Source organism: Canis lupus, chromosome 14 (assembly GCF_011100685.1).
Source record: "Canis lupus familiaris isolate Mischka breed German Shepherd chromosome 14, alternate assembly UU_Cfam_GSD_1.0, whole genome shotgun sequence".
In the NCBI taxonomy this organism is placed as follows: domain Eukaryota; kingdom Metazoa; phylum Chordata; class Mammalia; order Carnivora; family Canidae; genus Canis; species Canis lupus.
The window spans coordinates 13,140,887-13,156,694 of NC_049235.1; the positions used below are offsets into that span (position 1 = coordinate 13,140,887).

The 15,808-nt window shown below is 38.8% G+C and overlaps 1 protein-coding gene across 3 annotated transcripts in view; it reads right to left on the reverse strand.

Moving 5' to 3' along the window:
* The window catches only part of ELAPOR2 (endosome-lysosome associated apoptosis and autophagy regulator family member 2), a 170,852-nt gene that overhangs the window by 89,950 nt on the left and 65,094 nt on the right, over positions 1-15,808 (reverse strand). The window lies entirely within an intron of this gene.

Genomic DNA, 15,808 nt, shown 5'->3' on the forward strand with positions numbered 1-15,808 from the left:
ACAAACTGTCCAAGTCTCTGTTTTTTCTACTTCAATTTCTGCATGCGTTTACGATAAAATGAGAAGGGATCTTAAGTTAGAGAAGATGGAATTACCAGGCTGGAAGCAAAGGATTTTTGCCACATTTAGATTCTCCCCCAGAAATAAAATCTAGTATAAACTTCAGGCAATCATTTTTTCATCACTCAAACTTTTTGACCAAGCTTGACAACAGGTAATTTGAGATTAAGTTGACAGGATCCTGAATTTCAAATATGCCTTACTGTCAGTTAAGGGCAAATCCACACATCTAAAAAAAAAGTCCATAAAAGCAGCCAAATGAGAGACCAATAAAAGTTCACTAAATTTAATTGCTTACAAAGGTAAACACAAAAGTCATCATAAACTAAAAGGTAAACAACAAAACAAACTGGTAAAAACACACACACACACACACACACACACAACAAAGGTTAACTGACTTAACCATCCTGAGTTTCCAAAATCCAGTCCAGAAAAAGACAATTATTTGGAAATATGTTCAAAGAACATATGCAATTCATTAAAAATCAATGCAAACTAAAAAAGTTAAACCTTGCCAAAGAAATGCAATTTTCATCAAGTTGGCACAACATTTTAAAATAATGTTTAAAAGCTTTCTAAGGTTACATGACAGTAAAAGGAGAACCCATGTGTCTCTAATCACAGACTTAAGTGGTACAACCTTTCTGGAGAGAAGTAGATCAGTAGGTATCAAAAGTTTTTAAGTGTTCAAAAATTTGAACCCCAAATCCCTCTACTAGCATCTAATCTGAGGGAAAAAATATTTAATGTGGTCAGTGATTTCCATGCAAAAAAGCTCATCATAGCTTTGCTATAACTAGAAGGAACATAATAGTTGAATGTTATAGAACCATACATTATTTATCTAATATTTTTCACATACACCTATATCATTAAATACTCATTAACAATTATATGGTTGAGGAAGGATCATTAATAATATTCCCATTGCTCAACTGAAAGGCAGACTGGGTGAGATAGCCAGCTAGTGGGTAGCATAGCTGAGAGCAGAAGTCAGGCCTTGTGTTTATTTATCAGTGTTCTCAGTTTACATAACGCCATAGATTACATTATTTAAAATAGAAAGTTACTGTTTTAAGATAGAAGGAGTGGTAAAAGTTTCTAATAAAAGCCTGATGGTTATACAGTCTACCAGTCATGTTAAGAATGTCGCATATTCAAACAGAATACAAGAGTACAGAAATATCATTAGTTTCAGATGTAGTTTTTAATAATTCATCAGTTGCATAAAATACCCAGTGCTCCATTATGTGCCCTACTTAATGCCTATCACCCAGTTACCCCATCCCCCTACCACATCCCTTTCAGCAACCCTCAGTTTGCTTCCTAGGGTTAAGAATCTCTCAAGGTTTGTCTCCCTCTCTGATTTCTTCCCATTCAATTTTTCCTCCCCTCTGTTATGGTCCTCTGCACTATCTCTTGTATTCCATGTATGAGTGAAACCATGTAATTGTTTTTCTCTGATTGACTTATTTCACTTAGCTTATAAGTAGACTTGCGATTACATTTAGGATCTACTTAGTAAAAAATAATTTCCCCATCATAACTTATTCACATCTTCGAAGTCATTTTATCCATAAAAAATAATCCATGGGTTCCAGGAATGAGGACATGCATATCTTTGCTTGGGGAGGGGGGTATTATTCAGCCTATCACAGTCTACCCTGTGGCCCCAAAGATGCATATCCCTATTACATACAAAATACCTTCACCATATCCCAACATCAGCTCAAGTCTCAACCCATTACAGTATCAACTCAAAGTCTAAAACCTCATCTGCATCTCATCAGCTCAAAAATCCCAAATGTAATCCTTTATATCAGGTATGGGGTCACTCTGGTTATGATCCATAGTGGGGCAAAATTCCTCTCTATCTGGGACCTGTGTTCCTGCTTCCAAATATAATGGGTTTGGACCTTAACAACAGTTACAGATGTTCTCATTCCAAAGAGATAAACTAGAAGGGAGGAAGGGAAGAAATAAGTCAGCAGTTCCAAGTAATTTCAAAATCCAGCAGGGAAGATTCCATTAGGTTTCAAGGCCTAGAAATAATCTACTATAGTTTAATGGCTCTAACATGAGGCCCTGGGCTCCACCCTCAGAATAATTCATAGGTTTGTTTTGTTTTGTTTTCTGAAAAGTAGAACATGTTTGCAGCAGAACAATTCTATTAGGCTGTTTCTTGCCTATAAAATTGTAGGATTCCAATAGCCTTCCTCAATTTCATCTACCTCTATCCTTTCAGTTCAAGCTGGCAGTATCTCTGCTGATGTTATCAAAAACCTGTGGGTCTCCTGTGCATGTTATAGGATTCATGCCATTCGATGGACGATCTTCCATAGATCTTTCCTGGACAGTCCTATCCTTACTCCTGGCTTCTGCTGAGGTGGTTAAAGAGACCCATGAGTCATACATCTCATTTCTTTAGCACTAGAAAAACGTTTTCCAGACACACTCTTGAGCTTCTTTCTCTCCATAGTGTAGTTTTCCAACTGTGAGTCTCCTAATTTTAGCATCTTTTCCAATCTGGACAAAATGAGAATTTCCCAAATCATCAAGTCTGGTTTCCTTTTTGTTTAAGAATTTTCCCCTCAATTTGCCAGTTTCCTCTCACATTTTACTATAAGCAGCAAGAAGAAACCTTCTTGGTTTTATTTCTCTGGAAATAACCAAGTTCGTCGCTTATAATGTGTTGCATTCCACACAACCACAGGAGAAAATTCTGCTATCTTTTCTACTACTATATAACAAAGATCACCTTTCCTCCAATTTCTGATGGCATATTCTTCATCTTCTTCTCAGTCCTAACCCGGAGCACCTTTACTATTTCTAGCAACATTGCACTTATGGCAGTTTACATTTTCTCTAAGACAATCTCAGCTTTTTCTACTGTGCTCCTTACTGAGTTCTTGCTAGTGGAGTCTCTGATATCCATGTCTCTGCCAACAGTTTGTTCTAAGCAATCCAGGCTTATAATGTATATAATGCCTATAATGTGCCTTCAAATTCTTCCAATTTCTGTTCCTTACTCAATTCTAAAGCCACTTGCATATTTTCCGGTATTTGTTACAGCTGCTCCCCACTTGCGGTAGCAAAATCTATACTGGTTATCCTATGGCTGCTGTAATGAATACCACAAATTTAGCAGTTTACAACAAAGATATCTTCTCACAACTCTGTCTTCAAGAATCACTAAGGGATCAGCTAGGTCATGCTCCCTCTGGAGATTCCAGGGAAGAATCGATTCCTTGCCTTTTCCAGCTTGTGGTAGCTACCAGCATTTGTTGGCTTGCAGCTACATAACTCCAGGCTCTGCCTCTGTAGACACATGGCTTTCTTTCTCCTCCCATTGTGATTGCATTTAGGTCCTACCCAGATAATCTCCCATCTCAAGATTTTTTATTCACCTCTAAAGGTAACATTCACAGGTTCCAAGGATTAGGACTTGGACAGGGGTGCATTACTCAGCCTATCACAACCCCCCACTGTAGAATATTCTTTGACCAGCCATGCACTTACATAATAACTTTCTTGTTTCTCTTGATCCCAGTTATTTGTATTAGGAAGTCTTTCCTATTTTCATATCCCACTGAAAAGTTCCTGGCCCTCATATGTAAAATGCAGGTAATTTGCTATCATCTTTGCAAAATAATGATGGTGACAACTGTGACATGAATTTCAAATGAAGGCCCCAGAATAAATTGGAAGCTCAGAAAGCTCTCTTCTACCACTGCCTCTGTGCCACTCAAGTTGCCAGTTAGAAGATGAAAACAACAATAAGAACAGGTCAAAGGCATATTGTATTCTCTAGCAGTAATGGTAGATGTTATTTGCCAATTAATTTTCCTAAAGTTCTTTATGCCTCCTGCCTCCTCCAGATTACTGACCTCTAAGGGGCCACAACCACTCTTATGTTACAAAATTCTTAGGATTGCAACAGGAAGCTTTAATGTGTTTATTTATAATTTAAAAATACTGAAATGCAGGCCTATTTCATGAAGACGGCAGCACCTAGGGTCAAGACTTTAGATTGTAGCCCAAGCTAGATGGGTTTTAAATTATTTAATAGGCTATTTCATCTGGGCTGGTAACAAAGAATTGTTTTTAATCTGTTTCTGAAGGCAACTCTAAACACCATAGCAAAGATGTAAGAAATCGTGTGATGTAATAAAATCACTAAAGATGCAATATTTACTCCTCAAATATTGAGTGGTATTCAAGGTACTGACTTACAACTAATAACCCAAAACTCTAGCCACAGACCTAACCTAACCTTTGAGCACTTACATTGATCCCTTGGAAATGGGGACTTCCCAGGTGTTAAAGAGCAATTAAAAAGGTAAAAATTTTTGTCATACAAATATGGAATTAATAGATATCAAAGATTCTATCACTATTATGTTTTATTTATCGTTAATCAGCAATAATATTTTATCAATCAACAACAAGTTATAACCAGTTCAAAGGAGAATTCAAAGAACACACAGAAGCCAGCAATCAGGAAAGTGAAATGAATTAAGAGATACAGAGGGGTAAGTGTCTGAGGGTAATGATCAAACGCATTCCAAAAGGTAAAATGCACTCTCATTTCCATGGACAGGAGTCATTTATCCATTCCCTACAACTCAACAATGTTGTGAAATATTTCAAAGACAAAGGTATAGGCTCCTACAGCAACTGATCTTTCAGCAAGGGGCACCACACAGGACACCTGATAATCTTTTCTGCCTATTTCATTATGTTTCACAAGTTTTCCTGACAAGTTGTGGAGGATAGAATTTCTGACAATTTTCTCTCCATTTCAGACTCCAGGTAGTTTATCACCAAACATATTGACATGAGTCAGAGTTCACTCTAAGAACAACACAGCATCCTCTCACAGGTCATACTCTCCAAATCATACACTTAGATGAAGCATTTGGCCCTATTCCACTCAAAAGAAGGCAGCTATTTAGACTGTCTGCAAACCCCAGGATGCTAGGGCATGGAGACACTGTGCCCCAAATGGCAAAATGATGGGATCTTCTGAAAACTTTACAATATAAATATGTAAGAACTAGGAAACAACTCAAAAAAGAAATAGAGCATGGAATTAACTCCTGATCACAAAACACTTAAGGAAAGATTATCACTCAATAGAAATGCCATGGGGTACAAACAACAACCACCCCCTAAAAACACTCCTCTTTTTTTTCTATTTCTTTGTGGGGGGGGGGGGCGGGGAGTGGGGGGGATTGGGGGTGGGGGGGTGGAGGTGAGGGTGGGTGGAGCGGAGTTGGAGTGCTGGGATGGTATTTACGGGAAGTTGCCGGGACGATTTTTGACCTGGTTCCGTTGAAGTTAATTTACTTGTAATAATTTAATTCCCTTCTTCTTCATATCCTTCCTTCCTTCCTTCCTTCCTTCCTTTTTCTTTCTTTCTTCCTTTCTTCCCTTTCTTGCCTTTCTTCCCAGTGAAGCCCTGGCCTTTGCGCTTCTGTGTCCAACTTTGCATCACCCAATTTTAGAAATCAGTTTAGCTGGAATCCCCCCCTCCCTCTGCTGGCTCCTTGTAGTAATTTTTATCCACTGATCCTACCCTGCTCCTTGCCTATAAACCCCCAATTGTCTGTACTATATCAGAATTGAGTGCAATTCTGTACTAAGGTCTCTCTTCTCCCATTATAACAGTTCCTGAACAAAGTCTATTTTTACCACTTGAACTACTGACCAGTTCTGGTTTTCTCTGACACCCCTAAACACAAAGTCACTTAGAGTACAAAAGCTTCATGGCACTCACAGAAAACCTGGTGTATCATCTCCCAATTATGATAACTATTACAATTTAACTACACATAGGCTAGCCAATGCTTCAAGCAAATATCACACATAAAAGTAACATGCATATATGTATATATATCTTGACAATACACATACTTTATATAAAACATTAACATTTATAATGATTTATGCCTGTATCGATAGATATCATTTTTATACATTAATATATCATTCTTTACTATGCAGCACTTAATTATTAATAAGTACTAATGCCTAAGTGCTATGGGAAAGATGTTTTTTAATTTTATTTATTTATTCATGAGAAACACAGAATGAGAGGCAGAGACATAGGCAAAGGGAGAAACAGGCTCCCTACAGGGACCCTGATTCAGGACTCGATCCCAGAACCCCGGGATCACGCCCTGAGCCAAAGGCAGACGCTCACCACTGAGCCACCAAGGTGTCCCTATGGGGAACTTTAAAACAATGAAAACACACAGTCCTTGTACTCCATAAGCATATGGTTTTGTTGGAGCAGACAGGATACACACATACCATATCATCCTATAAGAAAGTGTAATGATCAAGGGCTCCGAAGTGGTACAATAAGCATAACAGGTTCAGTGTTCCATCTGGTGAAAATTACCAACAAAAATCCCTTAACTCTCCCATTAACTACAACTTTGCACCACTTCTCAATCAGCTCATGGCAGCCAATTTTTCCCTAAACCTTCCTGCAGATACTTACTTCTTAGTACCCAAATGTTTTGCTTTTTAAGGGGTCATGTTTTCTGGAAAAATAAGGTAGAATGTGCGTGATGTGACCTCGTTACAAAATGATTTCAGCATCTGACCAACTATCTGTGAGCTGAAACCACTGGACAAGGCTTTGAGGAGAAAGCCCTGAAAGAGAGTGGGGTTTGTAACCCTTTTGGGGCTACGGGTTCCTTCATAAATTAGCTAGTGTGATAGGGTGTGACAAACAGCAAGATAGGGGCTGAAGGTAATGTGTCTGATGGCATGCTGTGAAATACAGCAGCCTACGGACTGAGTGAACTTATAAAAAACAGACGAAGCTGCCTGATTTTCTGTCCTCCTAGCTTTGTCCATGGCAGACCTGCCATGAGAAATTCAGCTCTCAGATGCTCCCAGCCTAGCCTCTGTGGTCAGGTAAGAGGTGACCACAGTTAATTATAAGGAGCCACTAAAGGAGCATAAACTATAGGACAGAATCAAAAGGACAGAGGCAGCAAGAGGCCTTCGGCCCCAAAGAAGAAAAGTGCTGATTCCTAGGAGAACACACATGGAGGAACAGGACCATAAGAAACAAATGCAATCCATTTACTTCATAGAGTTTCTTCTTTTTGAACATTTTTATGTAAAGCATCGAGAACAGCAGAGCCCTGTATTTGATGAGTCTCTGGGAGAAAAGCTCTCAAATTGAAGTTCTCAGCAAAGAGCTTGGCACCCATATTTGAGAAAGTAAGGCAGCAAGGAGAAAAGACAGCGCATGTGACTGTCATTCCCAGCACAAATACTTCAACTCCAATTCCAGTGAGCAAGCATGCTCGTCCTACTTAGTGGGAAGGTCAAAATTGTGAGAATATTTAATGCAGACACACATGCATTTTATAATAAAAACTCCCTTAGCCTACATTATAAAGTACATGTGCAGAGTAGCAGGGTGTAGCAATATTTATATTCAGATTTTTTTTTATAAAAGGAACATGAAGTTACCATGGGAACCTAAGACTAAGTAAAGTAATAGGTATCTGATCTATTTATGACACATCCTCTTCTCTGCATTTGCCAGACAGTATTGCTTTTTAGAAATTATTTTGAAGAAGTTGATGTTTTAAATCTGAGTCCAATGTCTATCTTTGTAAATGAGGCCTTACAAGTATTCATTTTGTAAATCAGCAAAGATTTATTGAGCACCTCCCATGTGCCAACTGTAGGCATGTGGATGCTGGAGCTACTGCAGTGAACAAAACAGTCTAGTCCCTGCTCTCTAGTCCCTTACGTTTTCAATAAAAGTGTCCAGGGCTACTTGGAAAGAGCCAGTTTAAACCATTTGCCTTCCTTGGTGTCTCAATGCAAGCCTATAAAGGAGGAGGCAGTGAACTGGCAACAACAGACCTAGAGCCCCGTCTCACCTCTACCAGTGTGAAATTGAGATAGAGAACCAGAAGGGACCCCATGAGAGAAAAATTGTTTTTCTCCCTTTGCTTCTTTTCCAGCTTCTATTCTTGATAGGATCTGCACCCCAGCCCTATTATGCACAGGCCCTGTAATGAAAATACCATATGTTCCCCTTGTAAGGGACAAGAAGGTAAGGATTGCTCTAGAAAAAAATAACATCTAAGGAAGGACCAGGTGAGAATGACCATACACTTATCCCAGACCACCAGCACTAGATATCTCCAAGACCCCCTGGCTCTATGAATATCTTTGTTCTAAATATCTAAATATCTCTTATCTTTGTTCTAAAACTGGTTCCTGGATGCCTAGAGGGACATGTGCAGACCATCGTCCTCAATAAAAACCTCCAGATCACAAAGATAAGACTCATGCTCCTTTCCTTTCTGAGTCTCCCAGACACTCTGTCTGCATCTGCCCTCTCTCTGTCTTCCACAAACTCTGCTTTCCCCTCCTGCTAGCTCATGTTTGACTTCCATCCTGTGTGAAGCCAAAGACCCCCTGCAGGTACCCTTGTAGGTCCTTGGACTTGGCCTGCCCACATCAAAATGTAAGACCCTGAGTTGCTCAACCAACTCCATGTATTCAAATTCCTCTTCATCCTTGAAAGAGAAATCTCTGTAGAATTACAGTCTGTATCCCATATTTTCAGTTTCTTTTTTTTTTCTTGAGATTTTATTTATTTATTCATGATGGGGGGGGGGGGGAGGGAGAGGCAGAGACCTAGACAGAGGGAGAAGCAGGCTCCATGCCGGGAGCCCGACGTGGGACTTGATCCTGGGACTCCAGGATCATGCCCTGGGCCAAAGGCAGGTGCTAAACCGCTGAGCCTCCCAGGAATCCCTATTTTCAGTTTCTAATAAAGGGAAACCAACTACCTTCTATACTATTCTGCACTATGAGGGCAAGTTTCAAAAAAAATAGCATTCTAAACCAAACCTACCCATGAAGAAATGAAGGAAACTTCAATTTTCTCAAGAAATCTACAGAGAGACAATCTATAATAATATCAATATTAGAAATATTAATTTTAAAACTCTTGTAGAAGGTACTGAGGAAAATGTATTATAAAATCTTTAAACACATGCAATCATTAAATTATTACTTAACTATATTCAAACTTGCTGAATAAAAATGTTTCTCTTTGCTCCCACAAACTCACAAAGAGTAGTTTCTGAAGGCAGCAAGGAGTGAAAACAGAGTAATGCTTTGCAACACCAAAAAATAAACAGAGTAGAAGTGAAAATGACACTAGATGTAGGTATCAACAATTTTTTGAAAGATGGAAAGCACAAGATGAGCTTTACTGACTAATCAAAGCAAGAAAATCTGAAAGCTAAGGGCCTCATAGGCAGATGATAACAGGAAGAAAGTGGATTTGAACTGCAGGAACTCTCATAGTTGAAAGCATGAAATATCTCAGAAAGCAAAAACATCTACAAACAACAAGACTGGTTAAAAATCTGATGAAGAATGTAGACTCCTCCCTCCCAATTCCCTTCCATATCACCACCAGAGACAAGGATTATTTCCTCTAGAAAAACATATTCAGGGAGGTTATAGATTCAGGAACATGAGTGCAGCAAATGGAAGGAAAGGCCTCTTACTGACAACAGGGACCATGAAACCTCAAGGACACTTCCCCATCAATACTGAAATCTGAGCTCAGCCAACTCCAATACCACTGTCCTTTCCACTTGGACCACCATCTCCAAAGACTAGTAGAACCCCCTGCTCCCAAAAAGGAGCCCTCGGGAAATGTGACACCTCACATCAGGACGGTTATCATTTCAGCTGATTTTTATATCTGCTTACATTAGAACTGAGATGAGCTGGAATCTCAATTTTGTCCTTTGTCCACAAATACAATAATTATTTTTGTTATGAACAATAACACTAACAACATTTGGAGAACTGCATATGCTTTTCCAAAACAATTTTCATAACATTTTCCTACTTGAATTGAGTCACACAATAGTCCTACAGAGTGGGCAAGGGTCTTATCACTGTCATCATGGCCGCTGTCCTTTATCAATGACCATCTCCTATGGCCTGGATGACTACCACCAAGAGCCTAAGTGGCACAGATCTTTGGCTCCTGCTCCTCCATGACACTCCTCAGCCATTTCTAATGATAATCACCCCTGTTCAAAACCTTGGCTGGGGAAAAAGCCCATAATCCTAGCATAGTATAAAAGGTCTTTCTTGATTCATTCTCTATCTGCTTCTCCACATATCATTTCTCACCCTGTTTCATGTATGAGATACTGAAACGGAACCAAATATGCTATCCTCTTCCTTGCCTCCAGGCTCTAGTACATGACTTAATCTCTGCCTGGAAGGCTCTCTGGTGGTACCTGGTAATAGCCTCAGGACATCTGTACAATAACAAAGAGAGGTGTAGCAGGTTCTCTTTCGGGCTCACTCCTAACATTTGCAAAACCAAGGGCAAGGATCTAAATTGAGGTGCCCTTTCCTCTTTTATATACCCACCTCACACCTTAAGCAGTCTCTGCACATAACAAGTGACCACCCCAGCTGCACATCCATGGTCTCAGTGCTTCTTCCTCAAACAGTCTACAATCTGGATGCAACTGGGAAGCAAACGCGGGCATTTAAAGCATGCAATTCTAAAGTCATGTCATCCAGAGCATGGTATAAAAGGGTGGAGAATGGGGGATATGACATCCAGGTGGGTACAGCTCCTCAGCCTACTGACGAGAAGGCAAGAGGAGGAACACATCTGCAGGAGAACCAGAATTAGGCTCTCTTCAGCAGAGACCAAGGTAGGAGTCACACTTACCTGATCTGAAGGTGGTACTGGTCCCCATTACAGAACAACATCCAAACAAGAAAAAGATCTACCACTTTATAAAATAATCTAGGAGGGAGGGAGAATTGGTCTAACTTTTGAAGGGTTTCTTGAATGGAAGTAATTTTTTTCTTTTTTCTTTTTATTTTTCCTAACCCAAATTAGAACTGTACAATGCTAAGTAGAAGTTCAATTTTCCAAAAGGCGAAAGCCAAATCCAAGGAAATCTACCTGTTATGTCTAATTATATATGGCTGCAAGTTTATCTGCCTATAATAGAAAGTACATTTTTTTAATAAAAATCAGGCTGGAACTGAAAAGGCACCCTTGCTTCTGCAAAATTTGAGCAACTACTTACTATTTAATAAGCACCAAGAGAAACTGCATCAAAAGTTTCAGAAATATATTAAATATACCCAGTGACACATCAATTCCACTTCCATTTCTAGGCATGTAATCCAAGGACACCATAATAGGTTTGCATTTTAGCATTATTTAAAATACTAAAAACTTGAAAATAATCTAAATATGCAAGAATAAGAGACTAGTTAATAAATTATTGTGTACTCATGACAGGATTTTATAGAATCCATTCTAAAATGATAATGCCAAAGCCATACTTAATAACAAAAATATTTCTGACATTTAAGTGTCATATTAAGGTTAAGAAACACTGTGTTAACCCTTTTAAAGTGGATGAGCATATAATCGCTCTATGGAAAAGGGACTCAGGTATGGATTGCAAAAGGTTGACAATAGTGAACTGAATGCTGAACATAGTGATTTCTATTTTCCCTTTGTGATTCTGTATTTTCACATTTCTCTACAGTTACAATGTATTGCTTTCTCTAAGTTTAGGTAGGTGCTTTGCTAAGACATAAAAAATGTTCATATTTCTCCTGATATTAGGATAAGGTACCTGGTAGGACATGCAAAAATTGAAAGGACATCATTGAAGGATTAATCCATTATCATTCATTAGCAGCTCAGTCCAGATTAGTTTCTCTGATGAGTGTCAGTTATCGAGCAAGGCTTTAAGGGCAAAGGTCCGAAGACATAGGTCAGATGAATTCTGTACAAGGTAACATGGAAAAAAGACCTAGAGCTTAAGTATTGTATAAGCAGGCAGAAAGAGGGAGGATTTTGCTAAAAGGAGGAAAAGAAAAATGGGCAGAGTCAAATGGGAGAAAAGAGGACAAGGAGGTGGAAGAGTTCTGAAAACACACTTTGCTGACTTCGTAATTTGGTTCAGAAAAAGGCAAACTCCACATCTGAATCTAGCTAAGCCACTGGCAGAGTTCAGCCAGAAAAGATTTATAAAAATACATTTTAAATTCAAAAGCTAATAATTGTCAACACTGCCACTTGAAATTGAGCTTCACTTGTAAAAAGTGTCTACAGAAATAGCATAGGTGATAAGTGGCTCTGAACATTTTGACATCCAAATCATGTTTTTGCTTGAAAATTTTGTAAGCTAAGTAAAAATAAGCTAGTTATGTTCTTTTGCACTCAACTGATGTTATAAGAAGCTCTCAAATCAACAGAACTTTTAAAAATCCTAATAACATCTAAATGTCATAACTACACTCCTAGAAAACAAACTTAAAACATCTATTAAAAGGCTTTTCTTAAAAAAAAAAAAAAAAAAAAAAAGGCTTTTCTTTTTAATCATAAAGAGTGAGAATTGTTCTGTCTGGCTAGCATTCTCTTCCCATTTCTTCAATCAACAGCATGCCCCTTGCCCTAGTTACCTTTTGGGGAACTGTTCTAAGATTCCATGCAGTTCTGACTGGGCAGCCATCTCAGAATACCCTCATATAAACATGGTATCTGGCCAGTATTACTAAATACGGTGTCAGCCAAGATAGAGAAAGCCCACTATAGCTTCTCTTTCCCAACTTGCCCAAAAAACAAAAATCAGGACAAAACAAAAAATGGCAGGTGGGCTGGGAAAGAAAATCAAAATTTGAATAACAACTAGCACACTGGGAGTTTGTTGGCTTCGAACTGAAGGTGGGCCAAATCAAGGAACTGTCTCGTAGGTGCGGACTGCAGAGACTCCAAGAGAATCCTTTCTGGCCACAAGACCAAGAAAAGTAAACTCCGTTAGCTGGATCATGGTGGAGCAGGAAGGAGGGGACCATGTGTTTCTTCATTTGTCCTTTTTCTCTCGAAGCCCTGGTCCAAGGCCAGCCTCAGTTGCAGAACCGCACTGATGTCACCAGAGTGACGCAGGCAGCTGATACCTCAAGAGAAAACCCATCTCTCCGGACAAAAGAACTGGAACAGGGGCTCCTCCTGTGCAGAGTTCTGGAGAGATTCCTCCTTGTTCCTCCTCTCACTTCCTTCTCTTGCCATTTCATCCTAGTTAGGCAGAGTTACAGAAAAGCACAGATGCTAAAACTATGCAGTAATCCATCTTTCTGGCCAGAGGAGTCCCCAGAGGAACAGGGAAGGGGATCTTCCAGTTCTATGTATGAACCAAGAACACAAGCCCCAGGCTCACCTCCAAGCTGAGTCTGTGTGGCATATCATGAAAGAAGCACAGCGCCATCACAGAGAACTCAAGTTAGCTATAAACCATCACTTCAACTAAACCCTGAGTGGCTCAAGCAGGAGGCAGACAACTCCAACCACTGGAAAGAAAAAAAAATTAGCAAATGCTCTAAACACTGAATCTGCCACATAACAAGAGGTGATCTGTAATCTAAACCTAACTGGCCTGCTCTCACAAACAAAATACTCTATAAATGATTGTAAAGGGACCCAGAGACTCACAGCATAGTTTTTCTTAATTGAGGTATAATTGATGTTTAACATTATATTAGTTTCAGGTGCACAACACAGTGGTCAATACTTGTATATATTGCAAAATGATCACAATTAATTAACATCCACCACTATACACATGTACAGATATTTTCTTGTGATAAAAACTTTTTGAGATTTACTCTCTTAGCAAGTTTCAAATATGCAGTACAGTATTATTAACTGTAGTCACTATGCCATGCATCACATCCCCAGGACTTGTATAACTGGAAGTTGTACCTTTTGACCATCTTTGCCCATCTCGCCCACCCCCTGCACTCCACCTGTGGCAACTGCTAACCTTTTCTCTATCCATGAGTTCTGCAACATAATGTTTTAAATATCTGGAATATAACTCAAAATTGTCTGATATACAAAAAACCAGGAAAAATCTGACCAATACTCAAGAGAAAAGCCACCAGTATATGATAACCTTCAAAATGCACAGGTATTAAAATTATCAAACAGAGAATTTAAAGCAACTATTATAACCATCTCCCATGAGGTTATAACATTCAGGAGCCTGAAGTCCTCACAGCTGTTCCACATTTCAACCGATTATTTGAGCTACCCCAAAATACATCTAATAAACACCCTATTTTAAAGCTAAAAGTGATTTAAGCTGAGTTGCTGTCACCTTCAACCAAGAGTGCTGACAGATACTTGAGATACAGTATACTTCCATGAAACCACCTCATATTCATGACTGTCTCAAATCCCAGATCAGGGAGTTGATTGCAGTGGTTGTGACGGCTGCTACCCATTATTGATTAACATGTACCAGTCATAGTGCCAAGTTCTTTCCACAAATCTCAGTGCTGTCCATAACCTTCTAAGGTAGAGTTTTTATAGATAAGAAAACTGGCAAATATTTACGTAACCTCCCAATGTCATACAGCTGATCTCTGGCAAAGCCGGGATTAGAACCTAATCTAATCCTAAATCTGCCTAACTCCAAAGTATGTCATCATGACCATGAGAGTTTCCTTGTTAGATCCTGAGAGCTAACGATGAATCTTAAGCCCTTATAAGCAGAAATCAATATAAAAATAGGTTATCCTATTACCTCTTTCCGAACATCACAGAAAGCAGAATTTAGCCAGCAGTAATTCCCTTCGCCCATTCCTTCCCCACACTTTCCTGTGTTCAATACCATCCCACCACCCTGTGTCCTGGGGGATCCAAGCCCTCAAAGTAAATTTAAAAGCATTTCTTCACAAGTTAGTTGCTCCAAGATACCTTTAATTTCTACCATAGGACTTCTAATTATTCAGCTTTATCTGTTTTCTTCTTATGCTGGTCTTAAAATAATGTTTAATGTTTTGTTTTCTAACTACAAAGCAATACATGTTCAGTGTGACAAGTTTAGAAAATCTGGAAACACACAAAGACAATAAATATCTGCTATTATCTCATCAGCCAGAAATAACCACTGTTATGATGTCAGTCATATTTCTAGATATGTTTATCTTAAAAACCATTATCATTTATATTACCTATTTTATACTACATAAGTAATAAATACTGACTGTAGAAAAATTAGAAAATACAGATAAGGATGGCTTTCCTTTCTATAGGTTTCTCTTGATTCATATTTTTTAAAACATATACAACAGTCACTTCAAGAAAATTAAACATTTGTCTTTCCAAAATATGATACATGTCTCTGCACCACAGGAATGAATCAGGACAAAAAGTATAAGGCACACTGCTTAGAAATTATAAAGTCTGATAATGTATTCCATTCCCCAGTACTTATAGGCATCTGCAGAAAAATATTTCCTCAGTGCTTTCTCACAGCCTTGTCCATGATACAGGTCAGAAATGTTAAGCAGACAGACTAATCACAGTCTGAGATGACCCTGATTCTAGGGTCACCCTCATTTTTCCAGCTGTGTGCCTTAGGAAAGCCACCTTACATCTCTGAGCCTTGATTTTATTATCCAGAATAAAATTGTTAATAGTTTCTCTTCTAATCTTGTAGGACTGTAATTAACTGATCACTATACAAACATGAGATGATCATTCATACACAAGACAAATATCGAGATCCATGTGCCAAAAAACCTCTTACTGAATTATTCTATTCCAGGCAGTGCATTATACTAGGCATAGAAAAGAAGGACTGTAACCTATTTAACTTATTGTACTTTACAAAGATGTTTC